Genomic DNA, 7,500 nt, shown 5'->3' with positions numbered 1-7,500 from the left:
AAGGAAAGAGTGAGTAAAGGGCGAGAAAAAGTGACCCGGTAAATGGAAAAGGAGAGAGAAAAAAAAATCGAGAAAATGAAAACCAGAGAGAAAATGAAAAAGCGAGAAAAATGATAAAAGGAAAAAGAAAGAGAAAATAATTTAAGAAAAAGAAAAAGAAAAAGAGAAAAAATGATTCGAAGTCGGGAAGAAGTCAGAAGTCCAGTAGGAGCCAGCCAGCCTCGGGACTCAGCGGCGGCCTCAGCGTGAGACTCGGCCGCAGCAGTTGATATCCAAACGCTCTTGATCTTCTTCAGGCAACTTTCATCACTACGAAATCAGTGGATATCTAAAGCTAAAAATATAATATTTAACCAAGAGCGACGCAGCGCACCATTACCGAACTCTTTTACAAACTATCGATCCCTATCTAAATCGATATCCGAAACGCAAAACTTACACAACCTCTCTAAAAAGAACATACCACTCATTCGTCCCTTAGAACCTCCACTCAAATAATCAACTCACATGGACAAACCCATAAACACCAATACCTCAGAATTGAGATTTCAAAGTCTTTTCAGCGAGAGGCAAGCGGGCAGGAGGAGTGGGAAGCCAAGCGAAGCCCAGACAAAGGCGCCGCGGCCTCACAGGGACCCACAAGGACGGCAAGGCGTAGGGTCTGATGTCGCCATGAGCACCAGTTGTAAACAAAAGTCAACAGGTTCAGAGTATAATACGGATTTGATTGTGCTATCAATAGCGTGATTGGTTTCTGTATGAGAGTATAACTATTTTCTTTACTAGTTATTTTTGACTATACTAGCAATATTTGAAGAATATATGATAAGAGGGTCAGTGATATTAATAACAATTGGCTAGGTAGTATTACGGATGATAATAGTAATAGTAATATTAATAGTAATAACAATAATAATAACAATGATAATTATAATTATAGTAATGATAATATAATTATAATTATAATAATAATATAATAATAAAATAATAATCATTATTATAATTATAAAAACGATAATATGATGATGATCATCATCATCATAATAATAATAATAAGTATTATTATTAATTATAGTAATGATAATAATAATAATAATAATAATAATGATAATAATAATAATAATAATAATAATAATAATAATAATAATATTATTATTATTAAATAAAAAGATAACAATAAGGATAATAATATAATAATAATAATAATAATAATAATAATAATAAAAAATAATGGTAATAATAATAACACTGATGATGATGATATTAATAATAATAATAATAATAATAATAATAATAATAATAATAATAATAATAATAATAATAATGATAATAATAATAGATGATGATCATAATAACAATAAAAATAATAAATAAATAAATAACAATATTAATAATTACTATTATCATTATCATTACTATAACAATAGCTATAATAATTATCATAATGATAGACTTTTTTTGATGATAATAATGATAATAATATCAATAAGAAAAGGAAACGTAAGAGCAAATAATAATATTAATGATGATGATGATGATGATTTTCTTAACAGTAACAAGAACAATTACTACAAAAAAGTAATAATGATGATAATGTCAATATCAATAATAACAATGATAATAATAAAGATAATAGTTATATTAATAACAATAATGATAATGATAATAATAATATTAATGATAATAATGTCAATACCAATAGTAACAATGATAATAATAATGATAATACGAATGATAATGATAATAGTAATAATACTAATGACATGTAAAATTCAACTAATTATTTGATAACATTAATAAACCGAAAAGAACCGCAACAGCGCCAAATATGATTACATAAAAAGGATGATGTGACAATAATAATAATAACAACAATGGTAATAACAATGATAATAGTATTGATGATGACGATAGTAATTATTATGATAGTATTAATAATTAATGATGTTAATGATAAAACAATAACAATAACATCAGCAACAACAATAATGGTGATGATGATGATGATGATAGTGATGGTAATAATAATGATAATAATATTAATAATAATAATTATAATAATAATAATAACAATGATAATAATAGTAATAACAACCACAAAAATAATGAGAATGTGAATGATGATGATGATAACAATAATAATAATAACAACAACAATAATAATAATCATCATCATAAAGCAACACTTAAAAGGAGTGATGATGAATCAACGACAAAAAAAAAAAATCTATCTCGGAAATTCCAGCATTAGCAGACACACAAAGAGCGAGAGAGTTTTCCCAAAGAGAAGCGAGGACAAAGAAGCCATTGAAATTAATGAAATTAATGCTTAACAATCACAATTGTAAACTTTAGGTTTGTTATATCTCAGTTTAAACTTCCATAATAATAATAATAATAATAATAATAATAATAATGATATTATTTTGTTTATAAAGGATCATGATCATAATGATAACGATGGTAATTATAATAATAATGATAATGATGATGATGATGATGATGATGATGATGATGATGATGATGATGATGATGATGATGATGATGATGATGATGATGATGATGATGATAATGATAATGATAATGATAATGATAATGATAATGATAATGATAATAATAATAATAATAATAAGGCAACAGTAATAAGGTAATAGGATAATGAGAATGATAGTGATGACGACGATAATAATAATAATAATAATAATAATAATAATAATAATGATAACAACAACAATAATAATAACAATAATAAGATAATGATGATGATGATAAGAATAAGAATAAGAATAAGAAAATATGATAACCACAATAATAACAAAACAATAAAAACAACAACAACAAAAATAATAGATGTGGTGATGATGATGTGAGTAGTATTAACGGCAATTGCAAAAACAACAACACTGATGACAACAACAAATATTTATTAGAAACTCTCTCTTCCTTTCAGCTGTAGTGGCCATGTTGATTGGTTATATGAAACGTACTAATAACAATGATGATTATGATGACTTCAATATTGATGGCAATGGCACCTTTGTTGATGTTAGTTATAATCTTAGGTTCTATTGTAATAATAACCACAATAGGCGGAGATTGTAATTACATTTTTTCATTATTATTAATATCAGGTCTACTGCTAATCATTTATTGCCACTAATATCAATATATTGGAACTTTTATTGTGAGTATCATTTTTTATGACTACCATTTCTAGTGTAATGATAATAATGATGATGGCAATAATAATAATAATAATAATAATAATATTAATAATAATAATAATAATTATAAAAATAATAGGAATAATGATAATAAAATAAAAACAACAACAATAATAATAACAAAAAAAATAATAACAACAAAAATAATTATAATGAAAACAATATCTTCATCATTACTATTGTTTCCAGTATAATGAGGGATGATAGTGATAATGATGATGATAATAACTATAATGAGCTCATGATAATGAGGACAAAACTGATAACAACAATGTTATGATTATTATTGTAATCAATAAACTGAATATACTATATATATATATTTATATATATATATATATATTTATATATATTCTTAGTTAATTATTTTATATATTATTGCTAATGTGTAGTTGCAATCAACGCTAGCAGGATGGCTGAGTATTGAAATTAATAAGAGCATTGCTAGTACTCCTAATTATTTAAATCACTGTTATAGGACAAATTAAAGATTATGTTGAATACTCTAATGATAATAGTTATATTATTAGGCATTTCTATAACAGAGAGAGAGAGAGAGAGAGAGAGAGAGAGAGAGAGAGAGAGAGAGAGAGAGAGAGAGAGAGAGAGAGAGAGAGAGAGAGAGAGAGATAAAGAGAAAGAGATAGAAAGAGATAACATAATAGCAACACATGCATTGGAAAGGTCAAGTAATTAGCTTTCTCCATTAAGAACTTCCCATCGACGTCATCAGGACGGAGTGACGCAGCAACTCGGCGATCGGCGGATGGCTTCCCGCTCGTTACTCCATGTCAATTCTCCAAATGTGGGGAGTAGAGTGGGGATTGGAGAGTGAATGCCTCTGATGTGGAGTAGGAGTTGGATGCTTCTGGTGTGGAGTGGGAAAGAAGAGTGAATTTCCCAAATGTGGAGTTGGAGAGTGGATGCTTCTGGTGTGGAGTGGGAACGAATAGTTAATTCTCCAACTGAGGTGTGAGGAATGATTTACCCAAGTATAGAGTAGGGGTTGAAGAGTATGTTATGCAAATTCTGAGTGGGTGTGAATTCCCCGACAGTTCTTTCAATATAAAATAGGAGCCGAGTCGACCTCCTCATATGCGCAATAGGAGTTGAAAAGTGATTTAGTTGAGAGGAAGAGTAAATTCCACAATTGCGGGGGTAGAAGTGATTTCCCCCAAGTATGAAATGGGAGTAAAAAGTATAAACTCCCTAAATATGAAGTGAAGATTACGAGCGTGGAGTAGGAGTATGGAGTGAATTACTTAGCTGTGGAGTGTAAAGGGGCGGTCACACTAGTCTATCCTGTCCAGGGATCCCTTTACAGAGCGGAATGCCTCCCCAGCTGTGAAGGGAAGAAAGATAAATATCCCTTCCCAGCGCATCACCGTTGTGCTGTTCTCTCGCCCCATCTAGAGAGGGGAAGAGGATGCCAATTTAAAAAACTATAGTATAATTACTGAGAAGCTTCTTACTATATGGAGATTATTATATGTCAGGTACAAATGTACTGAATAAATAAATAATATATATTTAACTGAAAATGATACCTCACTAAATTTTAAAAGATTATCCTTACAAACACTCATTCGATCGTGGAATGCAAGCAAACACTCCGACAGCTGAAGACACGGAGGTCACTTCAAACATTATTTACGTCCTGGTGGACAAAGTGAGTCATAGAACAACCATGGAATATCATCCACAAATATCATGATAGTAGAAAGTTCAGAATAACAATAATGGATGAAATCAGCAAGAAACTTTGCTTTTCATGGGGTTTAATCGTACGACTAGAAGGGATGTATTACGATCGAGTTACTAATATTTTACTCAATTTCAATATAGTATTTGCTTCCTCCCAACTTTAGTTTTTATCAGTCCATATTTACGTCTCGCATACATTATTGACTACACTAACGGTGGTATATGCTGTTGGAAAGAATATTGTCCGATTATCTGTCTATTGAAATATAGGGTATTAGGGTAGCTGGCGCTGTTGTATGATAATGAATAATAGGGGTGAATTGGCTTTTCTGCTTAGTGTATTCTTTCTTGATTTTTTTTCACTCGGTCAAATTTGATTCCGTTCAATATTCATAGAAAACATGATTATCTTCAATGTGTAGTTCATTCAGGAGGTTAACTGTAAACTTGGTCTGTTCTGGGACGTAGTTTCAGGGGGAGCAGAGCAGGATTGTGACCAGGAAAGACCAAAATATCTACAGTTAACCTGGATGAACTACACATTGAAGATTGTGTGAATTCATTGCATAATGATAAAAACAAATCAATAAGGCTCTAAAAAAAAAAAAAATAATAATAATAAAAAAAATCTACCCGTTTTACGAAATATACGTCACCATGCCAGCATATTTGTAATATGTATTACTTATATCTGCAGTACTGTTATATTAGCATGATGGTATAATCACCGTTTAGACAATGAAGTAATAAGCTTTCTAGTAAATTTACCACAGTATTTTGGCATCATCTTTCCCTCTCTCGCTGGGGCGAAAGATCAACACAAAGATGTCACTTTAGGCAGGGATTTTCATGCCGGTCCCCTTCACAGCTGGGGAAGTACCCCACTCTGTAAAGGGATCCCTGGACGAAACTGACTAGTGAGACCACCCCCTAAGGAGTAAATGATCTCAACTCCATCCTTTAAAGGGAAGAAAAGTATGTCCTGTTATCAGTACTTATAGAGACAAAAAATCACACATCCATTTTAATTGTTCAGGCTAAAGATTGATTCGAGATGGAGAGAATGGTAGACTGTTGCTGCAAGTATAACAGTGTAAGGCAGTGGTTCTTAACATTTATACTACTCAAGGAATACTCTAGGAATTTCTACTTCCCTCCACACCCTTTTGCATCTATGAATAAAATTCTCCTACAGATTTTTAGAAAAAAAAAAAAAAATGTTGTTAAGGCCCTGTTTATTTCCCCAAGGCTTGTGCCCCCCTTGAAAATTATTGATGCCCCCCCTGGTTAAATCTACTGGTTAAATGAGAGAAAATGTCATTAGACACGACACAGTGAAAATATAATTATCCAAGATTACCTCCTATCGTCCATATGAGTAACTGCTTGTCATAATTATATAGGAATTACTGTGTGTACATCTACATTGACATATACATATCTATATCCCCTCTCCCTCTCTCACGCTCTCCACACAAAATATTTATGCATATATATATATATATATATATATATATATATATATATATATGTTAATGTTTATATATCTGTATATCTATAATCTATCTATCTATCTATATATATATATTTATATATATATATATAAGAGAGAGAGACACACATAGATAAATCATAGATGTAGACGAGAGAGAGAGAGAGAGAGAGAGAGAGAGAGAGAGAGAGAGAGAGAGAGAGAGAGAGAGAGAGAGAGAGAGAGAGAGAGAGAGAGAGAGAGAGAGAGAGAGAGAGAGAGAGAGAGAGAGAGAGAGAGAGAGAGAGAGAGAGAGAGAGAGAGAGAGAGAGAGAGAGTCAAATGACAGACGAAATAACATTTCAAAAGTGACCAGAATGCTAAGAAATGCCCAGTTTATTATACAGAGTCGCAAATGAATTTTCGGGAGAGGATTTCTGGCCACCATCTCTCACGGCCACGGCGCATAATAACTAATTTGTACATTCACCCCTGCACGCTTTATCTCCGCGGCTCCTTTAACACTTCACGCTTCGTCTTTCATATATATATACATATATATATATATATATATATATATATATCCGGCGTATATCTGCAAAGCGATGGTTCTCGTGTCTCTTCCGAGTGAATTCTCAGAGCTAAGGCTTTCATGATTTCAATTTCTGTCGGTTGATTATTTATTTTGGGATTGAAATATTCGTCGATTTGTCTGTGTTATCTATGCGTATAAATCTTCATTTGTGTATTTATTTCTTACCTACACTATACAGTAGATAGATTGTGTGCAGACGCATTTTTTTACACACATTCTTGGACAAAATCTTCACGCGGGAAGATTTCATCTCGATGGATCGATGTCGAATCGCTGTCTCGTCTCTTACAAAAAAAAAAAAAAAAAAAAAAAAAAGAAGAGATAAAAAAAAAAACGCTTGATAATTATCTCAAGACGGATAAATTCATATCAAGATTCGTGTTTTTTTCCTTTTTCTTTTCTCCAGCAGTGACGAATGCCAGATTTACCGTCCCCGTCAGTCTGAGGAGAAAAGCGCCGGTGGTCTTGGCTGTGGCTGCACGAGCAAGAGGCAAGGTGCTTCTGCG

The sequence above is a fragment of the Penaeus chinensis genome, chromosome 11 (genome assembly GCF_019202785.1).
Source record: "Penaeus chinensis breed Huanghai No. 1 chromosome 11, ASM1920278v2, whole genome shotgun sequence".
In the NCBI taxonomy this organism is placed as follows: domain Eukaryota; kingdom Metazoa; phylum Arthropoda; class Malacostraca; order Decapoda; family Penaeidae; genus Penaeus; species Penaeus chinensis.
Note: the sequence above shows the minus strand (reverse complement) of the source record.